This window comes from Protopterus annectens, chromosome 6.part0 (genome assembly GCF_019279795.1).
Source record: "Protopterus annectens isolate FY-2018-M chromosome 6.part0, PAN1.0, whole genome shotgun sequence".
Lineage (NCBI taxonomy): Eukaryota > Metazoa > Chordata > Ceratodontiformes > Protopteridae > Protopterus > Protopterus annectens.
Genome location: NC_056737.1, coordinates 1471430828 through 1471451838, shown reverse-complemented (window position 1 = coordinate 1471451838; position 21011 = coordinate 1471430828).

Genomic DNA, 21011 nt, shown 5'->3' with positions numbered 1-21011 from the left:
GTATTTTGAAGGTTGGGATACTCGTATCCAGTCTATTAGGGTATGAGTAGTGTGAGAGTTATTTGAATGGGTTGGGTGGATGATAAGCTGAGAGAAGCCATATAAATTAATGATAATTTTTTGAGTTGTCATTAGTGATAGATAACCAGTTGATATTCACGTCCCCAATGAGAATGATTTCATTGTGAAAATTGTGTGTGAAGTAGGAAAGTATATTTTCTAGAATGGGGGTGTGGTCTCCTGGAGGTATATAAATTGCAGCAATGGTGATGGAAGAGTCATCATTAATTTTGAGATTTGCCATGATCAGTTCTGCAGCTACAAAGGATGGGGTAGGTTTAGGTAGCAATGTCAGGGTGAGATGGTTGGCATAAAGTATTGCTACGCCACCTCCTTTTTTGCTAGGGCGATCTAGCCATAATATGTTATATCCTGGGGGAAGGATGTCACTATCTGGGGTGTAAGGTTTTAACCAGATTTCAGTCAAGGAGACAGTATCAGGGTTGTGATCAGTTATCCAGGCATGAAGTTCGCAGACTTAGTATACTGCGAGTGTTTGCAAAGTAGAAGGAAATTTGTTTATTAGGTGAAGGAGAGGTGGATGTTATGGGCGAGGCGATAGGTCCAGGGTTAGGGTGTATATCATCAGATAGAAGAAGGGTAGGTAGTAGATGGTTGTGCTTTCGTAATGGTATTTGGTAGTAGCTGAGTTTGGGCTTGATGTTGGACTCTGAATGGTAAGTGGGTGAGGTTTTTATTTTAGGGAGTGGAGTGTTAAGAGGAAGGATGGAAGAAGATATGATTATAGAGAAATTATTAGCATGAGAGATTGGATAGGGATATTTAGGAGTTGTTATGATAGGGGATAGTTTATAGGGATGAGAAGTTAGAAGGAGGAGGAAAGTAAGTGGGGGTACTATGAGAACAGATAAAGTAAGTGGAGACATAGTCAGTGAGAGTAGGAAGGAGTAGTGAATTTAGAGGGTAAGTTATGAAAGAGCAGGGTAGTATGGGCTATAGGAAAGAAATTTTGGAGTTATGTTGTCAAAGGAATGTTGGCTAGGGGTATTAGATAAGGACTGCAGGTTTAAGTATGGGAGCTGAAAGTTAATGAAAGTATAGCAGTTGTAAATAAGGAATAGGAGAGGGTTGGTCAGTGAAACAGGAAGGGGCAGAGATTTGGTGAGCTGGATAATGGTATGGATAGGTATAAAGGAAATGATATGGGGGGTGGGTTGGAATGGGGGTGGGAGGTGAGCAAAGTGAGCCCCAGCGGGGCAGCACCTTCTGGAGTGAGATCGCCCCAAAAAAAACAATTAGTCAATCCCACTCAACGAGGTCAGGATAAAAACAAGTTTCAGCTTCAAATATCAAATTAAGGTACAATGGGTCTATTATCCAAGTGTACAGTAAGCAGGGGGGTTTGTGTGTCGGGATCTGTAGGTAGGAGCATGGGTTTGGCAGCTGGATCCCATGGTATAGTGCTCAGCTACAGTTATTAAAGCAAAAAGCAGCAGGTAATGTACAGACTTAGCATTTACACACTATATTCAACCCTACACAATTATTTCAGTGCTTGAGGGTGATATTTGCATGCTTAGTGTTGATCCCTCGCAGTTAGCTTTCCTGCACTGTGCTGGTCAGGGCCATATTCCCGATCGCTGAAGGGGGTTACCAAGCAGAGAAATTGAGATAGGAAATCCAGGTTTTAGGAGGTGAAACAGGAGGGAAATGGCTAGGGAGAACAGCAGCTCATTAGTATAAGGAGGAAGGAGGAAGCAATGTTCACAGTTACACAACACAAAAAACAGCAGACTAGATAACAGCAGACTAGAAATGCTGAGGGAAGACTACATGGAGGTTGTTACTACATCATTATAGGGTGACAGTGCTCTCACTAATTACATGAGCATGATATACTACCCTTCTTACCCTGTGATGACATGGTGATCTATGTTAATTTAGGTGTAAACCTGTGTGGCCAGGCCTGTGTGCCCAGGTCTATCATCCCCTGAGTACGTACATCAGGTATTGATAATGATGTGCTACTTACCAGTAGAATTGCTGTTACTGATGGAAAAGATACTACATACACATTTGCATGAGATTATAGCCATGAGTATGTGAATAACTATATGTTCATGAAGACCCTCTTGTAAGAGAGTGATGTAACTGGGGGATTGGTATGACTGCTCCCAGTTTGCTGTGCCATGAGGTGCTTCTTGTCCTGCTGTCAGCTACAACTGAATCTATACAGTTGTACAGGTGGTTGCATAAATCATTGCTGTAGAGGCTGCCATACTTGCCTGTCCCATCGGAAGGTGGTGGTGCAGTCATGCCATTTTTACCATCCCAAAAGAGGTCATCCTTTGCTTTGATGAAGTTTACACCTGTGTTTGCTGAAGAGGGGGGTTAAGTGTGAGTCTTGCATGTAAGAAGATCGAGTTGTGGTCAGATCTTACCATGGAGGACCTCATAGTCCAGTTGCTACAGTGGTCACCCATATTGGTAAGAACCTGATGCAGTAGACTGGTTCCCCTTGTGGGGATGTCACTCCACTGGTTCAGGGCATTGTATTTAAGGACATGTAATAACCTTTGGCCAACTGATTTTGAGCATGAGTAACCAATACATTAAGTGTTTACTGAAAGTCACCCCACACCATGGTGTTGTGATCTAGCTTGATAGACACAGGTAGATTCCAGTAAGCACAACAGATGTTGTGAGTCATGGGGTTGCTCTGTAACTGGCAATGGCTTCATTAGATGTCCAACCAGCACTGAAAAGCATCTCCAGTGTATCCAGGGAATCACACTATTTATTTTTTATTTTTATTTTTATTTATCATTTGTTGACCGGGAAAGTCCGACTAGGTTCCACACAGCCTGTTTTCAGCGGAGGCCCGGGGAGAAATGCTCCAGATGCATGTCTTTATCTTTAAATGTCTATTTAACCAATTTAGATGTGCATCGATCTTCAATGACTATGGATATACCACCTCCATTAACTGGCACACTTTTAGTATGGGTTCTAAACATGTGGAAGGACATGGATCCTGGAATGGCTGTAGTGCTATCCACAGCCCTGAACCAGTTGTGTGTGACTGTGCAAAAATCTGCATCTTCCAAGGTGGGAGCACCTTCCAGTGAGTGGAGATTAGTTGTGGCATTCTTAGTGTGTACCAGCATAACCGCGATGTTATATGAGATTGGAATTTCCTCTGTGGAAAGTTTTCCCATCAGACACTGCCTATAAGATGCACTATGGTGATGTCAGCAGCCTTGTCCACTACACAAACTCCCAGGGGTGACAGATGAGCACCATCTGTGGCAAAGCATTGATTACAGCAATCATTACAGTGTGGCATGCATTATGTCTAGTATTCCAGGGTTCTTAGGATTTCAGTAGTGTAATGAGTGGATAGTGAGTCAGAGTACAGCTGCAGTGTCACAATATGATGCACAATGTCCGATGACATACACATGCAAGGTTGCTTGAACAAACACCGCAGTGGCAGTGATTCCTGTTAAGTCACAATTTCACCGCGATTCATGCAGCCTAACCTTCACCTCAAATTAATGGTGTGGCTATGGAGTCAGCTATGGCAGCAGTTATTCCAATTTATTTATACAAGGATGGGAAAGAGTCAATATCTTATGTAGTAAGTTTTCTAATAATATTATATTTTTAAATGATTGATTTTTTTTTGTGTGGAGGGGTGATGTGAAAAGTTTGAATGAATTCATTGATTATTTAAATAGTATCAATTCTTACAGTTTACAGTAGAGTATGATATAAAGAAAATTAGATTCTTAAATGTTACAGTAATTAAAGGTGAAGGGAGATTATTTACAAAAGTATATAAGAAAGATATTCAGAACAATTCCTACTTGCATTACAGTAGTATGCACTCTAAAAAGGTGAAGGATAATATTGTTACGGGTCAGCCGATGAGTATTAATAGGTTAACTGAGAGATAAAGAGTTTTATGATGAAAGTAAAGTTCTTTGTGACAAATTTGTATATAGGGGTTACCCAGGAAAGGTTGTAAGGAATTCCTTTTCAGCTGTGAATGAAATGAGACAGCAAAAGATAAGATCAGTTAATTCTGTGAATGACAAAAAAGATTATAACATTTCCATGCATATTAGTAATAATGTAGATAATACTGCTAGTAAGAGTATTATCAGAAATAATTGGAAAATAACAGAAAGTTGTGCTGAACTTAAGGATAAAGTGGGTGGCCAACCTCTATTTATTTACAAAAGAGGCAAACGTTTTAAAAATTACTTCCAAGCAAAGCTTAATAAGCCTATTTTAGTCAATAATATGAACAAAATAGGTATGTTCAAGTGTTTTAATTGTAAGTTATGTGACTATTTGTTGATTGGGGTAGAGGAAGTAAACATTAACGATTTTAAATTTAAATTTAAAGGTTATTTTACATGTAAAAGTAGATGTGTTGTATGTGTCAAGCTTGCCCTTCTTTTTATGTTGGACGTATTAGCAGGGAATTATACAAATGCATCTTTGAGCAAAACATGCTGTCAAAATAGACGATTTTAAAACTGCTTTAGTTAAGCATTACAAAACCAGTGGATGTTCGATGCATTTTAAATTTTTTGTATTGGAGGGCATAGTTCATTATGAAAAAAGTTTTGATGCTGAAGAAGAGTTAGGCTGGTCTGAGTACATTTGGCAAGTAAGATTAAATGCTTGCTTTCTGCCAGGCCTGAATAACAGGGATGATTTTGTAGCCTATTTGAAAAGAAAAGGGCTGAAGCATTGATGAAATTGTTTTTGTATACATGATTTATTTTTCAAGATGTGATTGGTGTTTGTATCATTTAAATTGTAAAGTATGTCATACACAATTTTCAGTATGAAGAAGTCACTATTTTTGATGAAAGCACTTATTGTTTAATGTTGTGTGATTCATTAAATGCTTTTTAGGTTATTTCTGCCGTCTCTATTTTTTAAGTTATTTGTTTGTTAAGTATGGTTACTAACTTAGTAATGTTTATGCCTAAACTTTGAGTCATCCAGAATACCACTTACTTACGTTTTGTCACATCACAAAGTTCTATAAATTATGTATTGCACACATACTTTGTACTTTGTACTGCTATGTCATATAAAAAAAATCCATTTCATTTAATGAATGTCAAATTATGCTTTGCTTACTAATGAAATAGTATTGACTATTATATTGTCTTCTTAAAGTAAAGAAGGAAAGAAAGAAATGCTGTCTTATTTACTCTGTGCCTAACAAGTCCGTGACATTTTGCCAATGGGTAGCCACATTATACTCAAGAATTGAATCATTCAGCCTAGTGTGTGACAATGGACTTAATACAAATACGTATAATATGCAGGGAAACTCTGTTGCTGTGAAGTAAAATATCAACATGCTCTGTATTATAATTGATTTGATAAATATGTCAGTACTTACTCCTTTTGTTTTAACAGTGGAAGTCTGCTCTAGAGCTCATTCACATGTAGAGAGTACCATGATTTACCAAATGTATCACTGGTGTAAGTATAGATATGAGGATCCTATGAACCAGTCTGAGGTGATGATGTACTTTATGACATGTTTGGATATGCTCATGGGAGGGGCAGTTCATTTTCATTCAATTAAGGGCCAATACTAGTTGATTAATGACACTCTGCTGCAAATCCAGCAGTCCTGTTTTAACTTTCTCTGGTCTGCAAAGGACAGCAGAATAAAGGTTACACAAAATATTCAAAGAATAGGCAATGGATGGAAAAAGATAATTTGACATAGTGGAGACCTGAGAGCAGGGTGTCAGAAAGACACTATTCCTGCAAGTGAATCTATATTCCTGATTTATCTTCTTCTTTTTCTTCTTTCAGCTGCTCCCATTAGGGGTCGCCACAGTGGATCATCTGTTTCCAGTTCTTCCTGTTCTCTGCGTTTTGCTCTGTCACACCAACCACCTGCATGTCCTCCCTCACCACATCTATAAACCTTATCTTAGGCCTTCCTCTTTTCCTGTTACCTGGCAGCTTCATACTTAGCATCTTTTTCCCAATATAATCAGCATCCCTCCTCAGCACATGTCCAAACCAATGTAATCTTGCCTCACTGGCTTTGTCTCCAAACTTTCCAAGCAGGGCTGACCCTCTAATATACTGATTCCTAATCCTGTCCATCCTCATCACACCCAGTGCAAATCTTAACATCTTTAACTCTGCCACGTCCAGCTCTGACTCTTGCCTTTTTGTCAGTGCCACTGTCTCCAATCCATATAACATAGCTGGTCTCACTACCTTCTTGTAAACCTTCCCTTTCACTCTTACTGGCACTTGTCTGTCACAAATCACTCCTGACACTCTTCTCCACCTACTCCATCCTGCCTGTACTCTCTTCTTCACCTCTCTTCCACACTCACCATTACTCTGAACTGTTGCTCCTTAGTATTTAAACTCATTCACTTTCACCACCTCTACTCCCTGCATCCTCACCATTCCTCTGTCCTCCCTCTCATTCACATACATATATTGTGTTTTGGTCCTGCTGACCTTCATTCCTCTTCTCTCTAGAGCATATCTCCATCCCTCCAGGGTCACCTCCACCTGTTCTCTACTTTCACTACAGATTACAATGTCATCTGCAGGCATCATAGCCCACAGGGACTCCTGTCTGATCTCATCTGTCAACCTGTCCATCACCATTGCAAATAAGAAAGGGCTCAGAGCTGATCCTTGATGTAATCCCACCTCCACCTTAAATGCATCCATCACTCCTACCACAGAACTCACTGCTGTCACACTACCCTCATACATATCCTGTACCACTTTTACATACTTCTCTGACACTCCCGACTTCTTAATACAATACCATACCTCCTCTCTAGGCACTCTGTCATATGCTTTCTCTAAGTCCACAAAGGCACAATGCAACTCCTTCTGACCTTCTCTGTACTTCTCCATCAACACTCTCAGAGCAAACATTGCATCTGTAGTGCTCTTTCCTGGCATTAAATCATACTGCTGATCAGTAATCATCATATCCCTTCTTAACCTTGCTTCCACTACTCTTTTCCATAACATCATGCTGTGACTGATCAACTTAATCCCTCTTTTGTTACTACAGCTCTGCACATCACCCTTATTCTTAACAATCGGTACCAAAACACTTTTTCTCCATTCCTCAGGCATCCTCTCACTTTCCAAGATTTCATTAAACAATATAATTCAAAACTCCACTGTCATTTCACCTAAACACCTCCATGCTTCCACAGGTGTGTCATCTGAACCAACAGCCTTTCCATTTTTCATCCTCTTCATAGCTATCTTTACTTCCTCCTTGCTAATCCACTGCACTTCTGCACTTCATGATTCATTTATCCATACATCATCCAACCTTCTCTCTCTCTCATTCTCTTCATTCATCAGCCTCTCAAAGTACTCTTTCCATATGCTCAGTAGACTCTCCTCACTTGTGAGTATGTTTCCCTCATTATCCTTTATCACCCGTACCTGCTGCACATCTTTATTAGCTCAGTTCCTCTGTCTAGCCAATCAGAACAGGTCCTTTTCTCCCTCCTTAGTGTCCAACCTTTCATACAACTCACCATACACCTTATCCTTAGCCTTCGCCACCTCTCTCTTTGCCATGCACCTCATGTCCTTATACTCCTGTCTACTTTCTTCATCTCTCTGACAATCCCACTTCTAAGCCAACCTCTTTCTCTGTACACTCTCCTGTACATTCCACCACCAGGTCTCCTTGTCCTCCTTCCTCTTTCCAGATGTCACACCAAGTAGCTTTCTGGCCGTCTCCCTTAATAGCTTTACTGTAGTTACCCAGCTATTCGCTAACTCTTCACTGCCACCCAGTACCTGTCATAACTCTTCCCTGAACACCACCTCACAATTACCCTTTTTCAATTTCCGCCATTTGATCCTTGGTGCTTCCCTCACACTCCTCCTCCTCTTCTTGATCACCAATGTCATCCTACAAACCACCATCCTATGCTGCCTAACAACACTTTCCCCGGTCACCACTTTACAATCTCCAATCTCCTTCAAACTGGCCCTTCTACATAAGATATAATCCACCTGTGTGCATCTCCCTCCACTCTTGTATGTCACCCTATGCTTCTCCCTCTTGTTAAAATATGTATTCACCACAGCCATGTCCATCCTTTTCGCAAACTCCACTACCATCTGGCCTTCTGCATTCCTTTACTTAACACCATACCTACCCATCACTTCCTCATCCCCTCTGTTCCCTTCACCAGCATGCCCATTGAAATCTGCTCCAATCAGCACTCCATCCAACTCACTCCAAAATTTTTCTTTCTCATCCATCGCACACCCAACTTGTGGAGCATATGCACTAACAACATTCATCATTACACCATCAATTTCCAGCTTCATAAACATCACTCTATCCAACACTCCTTTCACCTCCAAAATACTCTTAGCATACTGTACTTCAGGATAACTCCTACGCCATTTCTCCTCCCATCCACACCATGATAAAACAATTTGAACCCACCTCCGATACACCTAGCCTTCCATCTGGTCTCTTGCACACACAATATACCAGCTTTCTTTCTCTCCATCATATCAGCTAGCTCTCTCCCTATACTGGTCATACTGCCAGCATTCAAAGTTCCGAACCTCAATACCACAGTCCTAACCTTTACCTGCCTTCGGGCATGCCTTCCCACTCTTCTTCTCCTTCGGCCAATGGTATTCCTGATTTATCTAAGTATACTTAATACAAAAATGGAACATAATTGTTTTAATAGTGGTTAAAAGTCGGGTTGGCACAACAGCATCTGATTCATCATGCCTGAATGAGTGTTGAGCAGGTGAGTTTTAAATCCACTGAGTTTAATTTCATGATTCTTACCTCCATTATTGCTTTTCCTGTCCCTGTCATTTGTTGTTTCTGCTTGTATGCTTACAGAGATTCAATGTATATGGGATTTTTTTCTCTATGGCTGTGGGACTGTGACGTTATTATACAGAAGTAATGAGGTACAGATACATGGGAGGTTACCCCCACTGCAAAAAGTTACTTTTATATTTTTTTTCACTCTGAATTGACCAGAATGCTTTATCTGGTTCAAAGATTCCATGAGTTTAGTCTTACTGAAATACAGAAGAGGTGTTTTGTCCACATGGAAGCAAATTTTCTAGTATATATATATATATATATGGATTCACTTCATAACACTGAAACTTCAAAATACTGAAAATGACAAAACTTCATAATACTGAAGACCAAAATACTGAAAGCTCAAAATACTGAATACTCAAAATACTGAAACTCAAAATACTCAAAACACATATTATGCATAAACTCAGCTTAAACAACATAAATCATTACAATTTCTACCAAATATATGCAGGGGGGCAAGCCCCCCTTCACCCCCCACACCCCCTGCTAATTATATATATCTACTCCAATATTGCACTTAACTACACTATGTGCAATCTTGGAGTTGATATATTTAATTAGCAGAGGGTGTGGGGGCGCAGCCCCCCACATGGGGGGTGCAGGGTGGCTTGCCCCCCTGCATATATTTGGTAGAAATTGTTATGATTTATGTTGTTTAAGCTGAGTTTATGCATAATATGTGTTTTCAGTATTTTGGTTTCAGTGTTTTGAGTTTCAGTATTTTGATATTTCAATGTTATGAAGTGAATCCATATATATATATGTGATCCGGACACATGCTCGACTAGCATATGTCCAAATCACAAAACATCAAACACACATACACAAAAGCACTTAACATCGACAAGCGCTTCTATGTAAGTGTGCCTGTTTTCTAGATTGGACTACAATGCAGGTAAGGGAAAATTCCCTTTTCCCCACTGTAGTGCGATCTCGGAGTGAGAATAATAAAGTAGGGGGTATGGGGGGCACAGCCCCCCATGTGGGAGGTGCAGGGGGGGTGTAGCCGCCCTGCAGAAATGTAGATTTTTTTTTTTGTACTACACATACACGGAAGTGCTTTTCGATGTTAAGCACTTTCGTGTATGTGCGTTCAATGTTTTGTTTGCTAGTCGAGCATGTGTCCTAGACCCATATATATATATATATATATATATATATATATATATATATATATATATGGGTCTACCTGAGTTAGTCAAAACGCCAGAAGACCGACAAGCGAATCGCGAGGCCCAGAAGATCGACAAGTCAGAAGACCGACGCGATGGATGAAAACACCGACACCGAGGATGCCGACATGGGAAAAGGCTGTGTAAGTATGCGGTAGTGATGGACGTTTGGGTGCGAGTAAGGTAAGTGTGGATATTGACGGTGTGTGGGGATAGGGGTGGGTTAAGTGAGTTAGGGTCAGTGCGCGGGTCAGGTAAGTGTGTGGTAGTGATTGTGTTTGGGTTAGGGGCGGGTTAAGTGAGTTAGGGTTAGGGAGCGGGTCAGGTAAGTGTGCGGTAGTGACTGTGTTTGGGTTATGGGCGGGTTAAGTGAGTTAGGGTTAGGGCGCGGGTTAGCTGAGTATGCGATAGTGATGGACCTTAGGGTTAGGGTTTGGGTTAGGGTTGTAGATAGTTGTGTATGTGAGGTTTAGTGTGGGTTTGTAGGGATTTTGGTGTGCTTGTGTTGTGTGTGTGGGTTTTGGACAGGGAATGTGTTTTGTTTGTTGATTGTTGTGATTGTGGTGTGTGCAGTGTATGAGGTTCCGTGTTTGTGTACCGTCGGTTATTTCGTTGTCGGGCATGTGGGGTTTTGTGTTTTTGCACTGTCGGTTATGTGGTTTCGGTGATTGCGTTGTCGGTCTTCTGGCGTGTCGATTATGTCAGGTAGAACCATATTAATATATATATATATATATATATATATATATATATATATATATATATGTATGTTGCACATCAGTATATGTTGAGGCGAGCCTTACAATGTTTGGTCACTGTTAAAAAATATAACTGCTTTAAAATTAGCACATGCAATATAGTTACAGGAGCACATGGCGTGTTTAAAATGTCAAATTACATTTTTACATAGACACCCTATGTATATATCATATTTTCAGTTTGACTTTGTGCAATAAAATTAATTTACTTTTCCTCCAACGAGAAAGTGTTTTAAATTTCTATTAAACTATTACAGGCAGATGGGATCACAACTGTAAATCCATCAAATCGCATCCAGTGGATGACACATCAAAAGTGTAGCATATTATCAGACTATCCTGACACTGCAATACCAGAGTGTTATCATATTTTGTTTATGATATTTTATAAAGGAAATGTCAGCACTGAGATGAATCATGACAAACAATAGTCTGCTCACAAAAAAAAAAAAAGATATTAAAATGTTCAGAAAAAATAAGCACATTTTTTAAATCTTTATTATGTTTCAAACCTGGAGTGGAAAGTTTCATCTTGAGAGAGTGTGAAATATTATTCCCTTCTATGTTTGGAACGTTATGAAACAGTTAGCTAAAACTCTATCACAACATGTGAAAAGCAATAAGGAATAAGTCTTTTTCCCTTCCCTTCTAACTGATGCAGTCAACCAGCTGCCTTACCCAAAGATGCACTATGTCCCTATTATGTGTTAGTGGAGCCTGAATTTCTCAGCATGTGTTAAAAAATAATGATTGCAATAAAATACATTTTGCTGTGCTTTATCATGTATACCTGTGCGTAGCTTGTTGGTTCTGGTATTGTGGGATGTATTAAGAGAAATAATAATGATGACTGAGCCATACCACTTTCTGGGTCATTGTCTTCTCGATTCATGTTACCAGTGAGCACCTTTCATTAGGTGACAAGGAGATGTGCTCATTAATGTCTGCTTGACTGACAAAACATCAGATAAACACCGAATCATTATGTTCTGCTACTATCATTTACATTGTCTGACTGTGTCTCAAAGGAAAGATGTCTTGTCTTGTATGGAGACAAACAAATATGTTGCACATTAAAACACAGTGTAGGTAAGCAATCTGTGATGTATATTAATTATTTCCACAGACAGTGAAGAACTGCATTTTCATTTTCTCAAAGTATCCAAATGTCACTAAGTATTTGTAGTCATCTACTCATAATATCTCTCCCCTTCTCTCTCTCTGTCTGTGCATGTATGTATATATATTTGCAGTTAGTAAGAATAATGTTTTGGACATTAAAATATTGTGTTTTTCAGTACAAGTAAGTGAAGCCATGCTATATGATATGCATGTATTCAGAGTTTTTTAAGAAATATGCATACTAGATTATGGCTGTGTCTCAAATATTTAAGCACAATACAAACAGCACACATCAATTTTGAGCTCATACTAATTTTAGATGAACACTTCATAGTGAATTAGTATGTCCATACAACACAGAATAAGATGAAAACAGGAGAATGAGTCTGAATGCATAAACAGTACAGTAATTAACTTTTTGGCTTGGAATTCAGAGTAGATTGCACTGCTGTAAACATCCTGTAAAGCCTTTGTTGTTTACTAAGAACACTACAGTCAGTTTGTACAATTAACAATATATTTATGCCCACTAATAATGCACAAATGCTGTATGGTCAATGTGGAGAAAATGTTATGCAAAATGTAATGCACTGTTTATTTTTAGGGTTGTGCCAGAAGCCAGTTTTGTTGATCTTGCTTGATGAGAACCTTAGCCAGATCATCTGGCGCCCTGTACAGTTTTCAAAACTAACATACCTGCAACTGAAAGATGAGGACCAAAACAAAACAAAACAAAACACAACCTGTTTCCTGCCTGTGTTTTTTGGCCTCCAATATGAGTTGCCATCCACTTTAAAAGTGTCATTCACAGGATAATGTATACAAGTAAGATCTTATCAGTCTGTAATAGTTCAGCTGGAAATTAAACTCTTTCTTGACTGAAGAAGTGTAGAATTCATTTTAATCCACAAAATAAAACTACAAATGCTTTTTCAAATGCAGTATAGGCATTCATTTATGAAGGTACATTTCTCTTGTGGCTTTATAAAGCAATATTGGTATGTATTCATGCACCAATGATACCTGTTAATCATGCCCCCTAACATTTCAGGTTCAAGGCACCCACCATCCTTCACCATACTAGGATTACAGCTCAGCATTTGCAGAGAGCAGCATTATGACCTTGCTTATTCTCATTGTAGTCCATAAGATTTAATAATGCTTCCTGTTACTAGATGATAGTCCATATGATTTAATAATGCTTCCTGTTACTAGATGATAGTCCATAAGATTTAATAATGCTTCTTGTTACTAGATGATAGTCCATAAGATTTAATAATGCTTCCTGTTACTAGATGATAGTCCATAAGATTTAATAATGCTTCCTGTTACTAGATGATAGTCCATAAGATTTAATAATGATTCCTCTTACTAGCTAATAGTTCATAAGATTTAATAATGCTTCCTGTTACTAGATGTTAGTACATAAGATTTAATAATGCTTCCTTTTACTTGATGAAATATGATCTCTCAAAAAGAAGGCCTGCTACACAACTATCAGGTCACTTATTACCACATCTAACCTCACTGCTAAAATTCTGGGAAAATTAATTTTGATTCTGCATTTATTAGCAAAACAAGCAAAACATGGTGCCACATCTTTTGCATCCCACTGCTCTTTAGCACAACAATCACTGATATATCACACAATGATTTGGGGATTTACCCACTGCCGTCTACAACCCAAACTGCTCCACCCACATAATGTTTTAAAAACATGGGGAAACCATGAAGTCCTTTTCCCCTTAGGTGTCCAGTCATTGCCACATTTTCATAAATTTTGACTTCCTAACCAATTTCTCTATGTACATAACTGCAGAACTTCAGTTCTCCAGCCTCAATAATTTTCTACCTTCCCATTTGTACCTGCCATGATTTCAGACATTCCAAGGTAAGAATGTCTAAATGCTTCATGCTTCATACATTTCAAGGTAAGAACATATAAATGCTTCATACATTCCAAGGTGATAACATCTAAATGCTTCATACATTCCAAGGTATGAAGATCTAAATGCTTTATACATTTCAAAGTGATAACATCTAAATGCTTCATACATTCCAAGGTACGAAGATCTAAATGCTTTATACATTTCAAGGTGATAACATCTAAATGCTTCATATTTCCAAAGTAAGAACATCTAAATGCTTTCATACATTCCAAATTAATAACATCTAAATGTTTCATACATCCCAAAGTGATAAGCTCTAAATTCTTTAATATATTGATTTTCTTTGCAGACGACCATTATTCCACTCTTTTAAAACCACATCCTCACTTTAGAAAACATCTCTATCAAACTAACATTCGTTATCACAATATATTTCTGCCTCTCCTCCAGCCTTCACCTGTCCACTGATCTCACTGCCTTTCATTCATATCTTGACGGAAAGCCTCTCGTCCAGTGCTTTTGCACTAATTCTTTTACCTTCCTCTACCAACAGAACGTTCTGTATTACCTTTCATTTCCACATGTTCCACTCCAGTTTTCCGCTTATATACCACCAGGTAATGTACAGTCACTGCATTAAGTTAAACAAGGAGATGATATTGTTCAAAGTCTGCATTCTGGTGACCCTGCTCATTGGTGTCAGGCTAGACTGTTCTAGACACTTCTCTGTTTTATTAAAATACTTCAATAAAATTTTATAGAAATATTCTAAAAATGGTTTCCTGACAGGTGATAGAGACCCAGCTGATAGCATTTTAACAGCCCTCAAAACAAGTGGTCATAATCACTTTTTGAAATTAATAGAAGGCAAGACAATCATCTACATAGAAAGCTGCATTTGTATTAGACCACATTACAGTTTCCTTGGCATTTCTCTTTTTCTTATACAAATGTGTAATTTTTATATAGAATGGGGGTCTGGAGGGATGCTCTCAAAACTGGAGATGAAGAGCAGCCTGCTTTTATTCAAATTTGCTTCTATCAGTGATGGTGAAATACATGAGAAATGTACTCTAAACCAGTTGTGTACAGCCATTTTTGTCTTAAGTTAAAACTATATAATTCTAAAATAGTACCTCATTGGGCTGAATAAGATTTCTGATTGTTTTCTGTTCACAACCTTCTTTTCTTCTTCTTCTTCTTCTAATAATAATAATAAAGGCTTCATTAGTTTATTTATTACAGTTTGATAACTGGGTAGGTGAGCTGATCTAAGGAGACTTTTAAGCCACAGTTTGGGTCATAAGGCAGAAAGCATTGAAATCAGACAGCAGTACAATAAGTTGTGTCAAAGGTCATACAAAATGATAATACAAAATTTGGAGAAAAGCAGCAAACACTGTTTATAGCTTTAAAACAAAGCAAACAGTATGTATAGTTAAAAGAGATAACAGTAATTAAATTCAGAGTAAACATGAAAAGCATTCCCCTGGATTCAATACAGTCTGTGTAGGCTGCATATAGAGCCTACACAGAATGTACCCATGTACACACCCACAGTTCCCCCTCAGCAGTACGCCATGCATATTAATTATGGTGTGCTGCTGAGGGAGATCTCAGTAACACAGACATTCAATCCATGCAAGCAGCAGTATTGAGGCTGTCCCATTCTTGTGGTCTGGACAGATGGTAAACACAGGAAGATAATCACTGTAATGTATGCTGCTATTGTATAAATAGTTTTTATACATATATATATATATATATATATATATATATATATATATATATATATATAATCTGCCTGTTTGCCTGGTGTATGCGGTGATTAGTGATGCCAAACTGTGCTTACATACATAGCAGACACCTGCCATATATCTAAAAATAGACACTGGATGTAATCAATTGTGCAATACTTTTTTTTTTCTTTTAATGCATGTTTGTGCAGCGTGTTGCAGTGCTTAGCAACACTAACAGGCATGTTAGTAGTATATGTGAAGATATAATGGTTTTCTTTCCTATCCAAGTGGCTAAATAGGTCAAGTAATGACCTATCATGAGTAGGTCGCCGGTTTGAGTCCTGGCCGATTCCACCTTTTACATTTATTGTTGTGAAAATATGTGACAAGACTAAAATGGCAGTTTAGTTCAAAATAAAAAAAAAAATATTACATTTAATAAAGCTGTCAGATGCTAAGCACTGCTTAAATATGGTTAGTGGCCCACAATGTTTGTGCATTGCTCAGCTTTGATGAAACATGGGTAGTGCGAGTTTTACAATGGTCAGGTCTGTTGAATTGGTTTGCCTCGATGTTAAGAATTTGACACTTTTTTAAAAAGTTAAACTATGACGTGTAAGGTGGGAATGCAGCCTATATTAAGGCCAATAGGTGGGATAAAGCAAATAGGTGGGAATTTCACACCATTGTTTGGAGTCTCAATTGGCTGTTGGTATGCCTGGTGGTGTTGGAGAGGAATCATGCTTTCAGCACACAGGAGGGGTGTGCATGAGTCCAGAGTGTTTGTTGGACTCCTGGTAAAAGACTATCAACCCTGGCTGCTGCAGTGTGATTCCCAGGGCTCAGAATGTAAGTCTGAGGCCTGGGATCATTTGGCAAGGGATAGGCATAGCAGTATAGGGTCTGGGACACTGTCCACATCTCCACAGCGGTCAGTGATACCGCCATTAGCAATAGAGTCTTGCTTGTGCCTACATCACAGCAGGCCTTTGTTAGGCAGTGGCCTGACAAATGCTGCAGAGTAACATGTTATCACCTTTATGTAATTCTCCTAAGGCAACACAGCACCTGGCAGTGCGCCATAACATGGATAAGTGGGTACAAAGCTTTGCCAGCCATGTGGCCGTTGGATTAACTGTACTCCCATGAGAAGGCATGGTCACAATAGCATACCTACAAATGTGACAACCTGCAACTCCAGCAATGATAGGGTCATGCTACTATACCCTTGGTGTTGACAGTCTCAAACACACTGTCTGTAGGCCCACCTTGCAGTGAAGATACAGATGACCGAGCATGCATAGAGAACTTGTTCAACTCTGCGGTCATTACTTTGGCCTTGCTAGTCTGCAATGCCTGTGAAGCAATCAGACAGCACACTGGATATTTTAAGACATGATCTCGGAACACAGACAAGTGTTCCGGTTACATAAATGTACAGTATGACATATGTAGGACATGGGTGGGTACACACACATTGGCCAAAGGTGGCCACTCCTCTGCAGTATGCCTCAGATCCATTGCACACAGACATGCACCACGAAGCCTGTTTTTTGTTGAGTATAGGATGGAACTTTGTCCCTAGTGGAAGAGCTGACAAATGTAACACCATCAATTCTTTAAGAGGCTATGTGAGGAAGTTGAATTTTAAATTAATATTTAATGAAAGTGCAGATACTGCAAGTGAATTTAATAAACCTGGTATTATTAATCCCCCTCTAAAGAAAGAATTGGAAGTATTTTTGATGACAACTGAAGTACAATTGTTACAAATGTTCAATAAACAACCTAATTGTAGATATTATAACTTGACTGTCCAAGAAAATGTGATATTTAAAAGTTTAATTAAGAAATCAGAAATTTTAGTTATTAAGGCCGATAAGGGAAGGGCTTTAGTTTTAATGAACAGAAAAGATTATGATGTTAAAATGTGCAGTATGTTGTCTGATATTAGATTTTTCTTTTATGGAAGTTAAAAAAATCTTTTTCGTTTATTGACTCTGAAGAATTGTTTTACACTAACAGAATTACAGATACTGTGAGAAAATAACTAAGAATAGATAACCCAAAGCTCAGCCATATATTTGGTTTACCCAAACTTCATAAAGATTTAGATGATCCACTGCTCAGATCAATTGTTTCTAGTGTTAAAAGCAAGACAGAAGCCTTAGCTATTTATGCTGACAGGCATTTGCAAAGAGTTGTAGAGCTCGGTGGAACATATCTTAAGGATACGTTTGATTTTAAAAAGAAAGTTGAACTTTTGGAAGTTTTACAGGATGATTTAATGGTTACTTTAGATATCTTATCCTTATATACAGTGATACCTTATATACAGTGATACCTAACAAAGAAGGATTGGACATGGCAAGATTTGAATTACTTAATTCAAATGTGTTTTCTAAAAATACGATTGAGCTTGTAATGGAACTGACTTAATATTGAGTTATAATTATTTTGTGTTTGATAATTGTGTGTATCATCAAATTAATGGTGTGGCTATGGGGGCTGTTATGGCCCCAGTTATGCCAATTTATTTATGCAAGCTTGTGAAAGAGTCAATGTCTTATGCAGTAAATTTTCTAAGAATATTATATTTTTAAACGATTGATTTTTTTTGTGTTGAGGGGTGATGTGAAAATTTTGAATTAATTCATTGATATTTAAATAGTATCAATTCTTACTTACAGTTTACAGTAGAGTATGATATAAAGAAAATTAGATTCTTATATTTTTCAGTAATTAAAGGCGAAGGGAGATTATTTGCAAAAATATGTAAGAAAGATATTCAGAACAATTCCTACTTGCATTACAGTAGTAAAAAGGTGAAGGATACTATTGTTACGGGTCAGCCGATGAGTATTAATAGGTTAACTGAGAGAGATAAAGATTTTTATGATGAAAGTAAAGTTCATTGTGACAAATTTGTGTATACGGGTTAACCATAAAAAGTATTAAGAAAGTCCTTTTCAGCTGTGAATGAAATGAGACAGCAGAAGATAAGATCAGTTAATTCTGTGAATGACAAAAAAGATTATAACATTTCCATGCAGATTAGTAATAATGTAGATAATACTGCTAGTAAGAGTATTATCAGAAATAATTGGAAAATAATAGAAAGTTGTGATGAACTTAAGGATAAAGTGGGTGACCAACCTCTATTTATTTTAAAAAGAGGCAAAAGTTTTAAAAATTACTTTCAAGCAAAGCTTAATAAGCCTATTTTAGTCAATAATATCACCAAAATAGGTATGTTCAAGTATTTTAATTGTAAGTTGTGTGATTGTTGACTGGGGTGAAGGAAATAAATATTAATGGATTTAAATTTAAATGTATATGTTATTTTACATGTAAAAGTAGATTTGTTGTATATTTAGTGATGTGTCAATCTTGCCCTTCTTTTTATGTTGGAAGTACTAGCAGGGAATTATAAAAACACATCTATGAGCATAAACATGCTGTCAAAATAGGTGATGTTAAAATACATTAGCTAAGCATTGCAAAGCCAGTGGATGTTCGATGCATTTTAAATTTTTTGTATTGCAGGGAATAGTTATGAAAATAGTTTTGATGCTGAAGAAGAATTGGGCTGGCGTGAGTACCTTTGGCAGGTCAGGTTAAATGTCTGCTTTCTGCCGCCCTGAATAATAAGCATGATTTTGTAGCCTATTTGAAAAGAAAAGGGCTGAAGCATTGATGAAATTGTATTTTTCACATGATTTATTTTTCAAGTCTACTTTATATTGCCAAAAACTTAAAATCTCGAGCACTCGCATGAGTGAATATGCAGGTATTCAAAGTCGTTATTGTGGGGGGCTATACCCCCACCCTCCCCGCTAAATATATATTACAACTCCGAGATCACACTACATTGAGGAAAGGGCAAATATCCCGATCTCCACTGTACTGTGATCCAAAGAATGAATATGGAATACCTGCATTCTCTCATGTGACTGCTCGAGATTTCAAGTTTTCGGCGATCTAAAGTAGACCCTATTTTTCAAGATGTGATTGGTGGTTGTATCACTTAAATTGTAAAGTAAGTCATACACATTACTGAGTCTGAAGAAGTCACTATTTGTGATGAAAGCGCTTACTGTTTAATGTTGTAATTCACTAAATGCTTTTTGGGTTATTTCTGCTGTCTTTATTTTTTAAATTACTAAGTTAGTCTCATATATTTAGGCATATAGACTCTCAGCTCAGTAAGTACTTTAAGAAAAGTACGTAATGACTCATGACTAACCTGCCACAGCATCCAGTCCTGTATTGATATATATATATATTAGTGGTTTATAACTACTTCTAAGAGTACTTGTCAAGTTATGGGTGTAAAGATAAAAATGCTAGGAATTTAAGAAAAGCAATGCAAGTATACACAACAGCAGTGCACAAAGAGTCGTTGGAGTTGCAACATAAGTTGAAATACACCTTTGTGACATTAGTGTGAAGAAACATGTGGTAAGATCACAATAAGCAGTGTATATTTTATGTACTCCAGTAATGCATGCATGTAGTAATATCCTTCAGCTATGTATGCAACATGACACTAGCATGAGTTTCTATTACTTTTGATTAGAGAATGGGTGACCTGTACATTGGCACCCTGATTGGAGAATAAATGTTCTACAGCAGAATGTTAATCTGCAGGTAATGCCCACTTAAAAACGAGTCTGCCACTTCAAGGCAATATATTAAGCTGCCGTTGAGCTTGGACTGAAAGTAACCTAATGGCTGCCATTATTTTATGCTCAGTAAGCAGCAATTTTGCTGTTTAGTCAGTTTAATATAAAAAATAAAATTTTTAAAAAGTGTGTGTGTTTATATCTGTGTGTGAGAGTGTATGCATGCAGGAGAGTGAGATTGAGATTGATAGAGCTACTAGTTCATGCTCTTTAAGCAGCGCTTTTGCTGTTTGGCAAGTGTAAAAAATAAACGAAACAAAAAAAGTGTGTTTGTGTGTGTGTGTGTGTGTGTGTGTGTGTGTGTGTGTGTGTGTGTGTGTGTGTGTGTGTGTGTGTGTGTGTGTGTTTATGTGGGTTTGCGTTTCTGCCAGCATGTGTGACTGTTTGCATGCATGAAAGCAGAAGTGTGTGTGTGTGTGTGTGTGTGTGTGTGTGTGTGTGTGTGTGTGTGTGTGTGTGTGTGTGTGTGTTTATGTGGGTTTGTGTTTCTGACAGTATTTGCATGCATGAAAGCAGAAGTGTGTGTGTGTGTGTGTGTGTGTGTGTGTGTGTGTGTGTGTGTGTGTGTGTGTGTGTGTGTGTGTGTTAATGTATCCATGCATCCATGTGTGAGAGAGAGTGTGAAGACTGAAAGCGATCGAGCACTGGCAGCAGCAGCAGTTAAAAGGCTTGCATTCCTCTTGAACTCTTAAATTAAGATATCTG